The sequence below is a fragment of the Scyliorhinus canicula genome, unplaced genomic scaffold (genome assembly GCF_902713615.1).
Source record: "Scyliorhinus canicula unplaced genomic scaffold, sScyCan1.1, whole genome shotgun sequence".
NCBI classification, from domain to species: Eukaryota; Metazoa; Chordata; class Chondrichthyes; order Carcharhiniformes; family Scyliorhinidae; genus Scyliorhinus; species Scyliorhinus canicula.
In genome coordinates this window covers 620,267-622,382 of record NW_024055733.1, presented here as the reverse complement: position 1 = coordinate 622,382, position 2,116 = coordinate 620,267, and the positions used below count along the sequence as shown (strand labels likewise).

The following is a 2,116-nucleotide window of genomic DNA, read 5'->3' as shown; positions in this document are numbered from 1 at the left end:
GACTATAATCTGCTGCATTCAATGTTGATAATCGGACATTTATTCAATGTATAGAGTTACACAATAATCACTGGAGTTATCGAGATGAATCGTTCCAAAACCTGGAGTAATTGTAATTTAAAAAGTAAATTTAGTTTGGCCATCATTCAAAATAATATACAGCCGTTTTCCATATTTTGCAGTGCTCCAGCCAAAGGAGATGGATCTGGAAGGTATCAAGAAGATGATGGGACGTGTAAGTACATAATCGAATCTAGTCGACAGTTTTAATGATGAATTATTTATTTTAGAAATTTTTTGGGCAATTCCTGTGATGGAAAATGTTTTAACGGCACAAAAACAGAAAATACTGTGCACACTCAGAACCTCTGAATGCATCTGTGCACAGCGACATAAGTTAAATTTTCCAGTCTGCATGACCCCTTTACAAAGCTGGGGGGAAATGGAAATATGATCAGATTTATATTGTTCTGTGTGTCTGTGTGGGGATGGGGGGGGGGGGGGGGGGGTGGGGGGGGGGGGGGGGAGGGGGGAGGCGTGAAGCGGTGGAGTTGGAGGGAGGGCCAGCAGTAGGAGGAGATTGTCTAAGATGTCTCACAGAAAGACGAAATGAATGTTAATGGCGTAATTATGGCACGCACGTATGCTTTTAGTGGTACAAAAAGAGATTAGAATGAGTGGATGGAGGAAGAAAGGCCAGCAGTGTGTCGAGTGCAACACGGAACACATAGCTTAACCAACTGAGACTGTTTAGCTCAGTTTGCTGGATGGCTGATCTGTGACGCTGAGCGACTCCAAAAGCATGGTTTCAATCCCCGTGCCAGCATGAAGGTCTTCTCAACATTACCCGTTCACCCTGGGGCTAAATTATCACCAGTGGAGCACTGGCTATGAGCCCTTGGGACCGTGATGACATTTAAACGGACTGGTTTAGCTCACTCGGCTAAATCGCTGGTATTTCAAGCAGGTCAGCAGCATAATTCGATTCCCGGACAGGCGCCGGAAGGTGAATTTCACAGGAATTCTAAAATCTTCTACACTTCTGGGGTCCGTATCCCTCTATTCCCATCCTATTCACGTATTCGTCGATTCACCTTAAACGTCACTGTCGTCCCAGCTTCCACCAGCTCCTCCGGCAGCGATTTCCAGGCACCCACGACCTCTGTGTAAAAAACACTTACCTCGTACATCTCCTCTAAACTTTTCCCCTCGCACCTTAAACCTAAGCCCTCAGTAATTAACCCCACTACACTGGGAAAAAGCCTCTGACTATCCACCCTGTCTATGCCCCTCATCATTTTGTGGACCTCTGTCAGGTCGCCCCTCAAACACCGCCGTTCTAGTGAAAACAAATCGAGTTTATTCAACCTCTCCTCATAGCTAATGCCCTCCATTCCAGGCAACATCCTGCTGAAGCTATTCTGCATCCTTTCTAAATCCTCTTCATCCTTGTGTTAGTGTGGCGACTAGAATTGCACACTCCACTCCAAATGCGACCGAAACAATGTTTTATATAGCTCAACATGATTTCCCAACTCCGTAGTCAATGCCCCAGCTGATTAAGGCACACGTGCCATATGCCTTCTTAATCATTTTGGCCATCCTCGTTACCACTTTTAGGGAACTGTGGACCTGCATGCCCATATCTCTCTGGATGTTAATCTTGCTAAGCGTTCTACCATTTACAGTATAATGCACACCTAGATGTCATCCTCCAAACTGCATAACCTCGCATTTGTCCGGATTACACTTCATCTGCCATTTATGTGTCCAAATGTCCAATCTATCTATCTATATATATATTATATCCTGTTGTATACACTGGCAATCCTCACACGATCAACATCTCCTCCAATTTTCATGTCATCCGCAAACTTACCAATCAGATCATCCACATTTTCCTCCAGAATTTATATGTACTACAAACAACAGAGGTCCCAGCACTAGCCCCTGTAGGAAACCTATAGCTAGATCTCTTTTTTGAAAACAAAACACCTTTCCGTCGCTACTCTCTGTGTTCAATAACACAGTCAGTTCTGTATTCTCTTAGCCATCCCACCACGAATCGCATGTGATGTTAGTTTGTGTATCCGTCTGCCATGTGGGACATTGATAA

At 44.4% G+C, this 2,116-nt stretch overlaps 1 long non-coding RNA gene across 1 annotated transcript in view; it reads left to right on the top strand.

The window, feature by feature from the left end:
- The first annotated feature begins 162 nt into the window (after window positions 1-162).
- Window positions 163-2,116, top strand: part of LOC119960773 — a 6,184-nt gene continuing 4,230 nt past the window's right edge. Inside the window, exon 1 of the long non-coding RNA XR_005459517.1 lies at window positions 163-235. This is a non-coding gene — a long non-coding RNA (uncharacterized LOC119960773). The remainder of the gene's footprint in view (window positions 236-2,116) is intronic.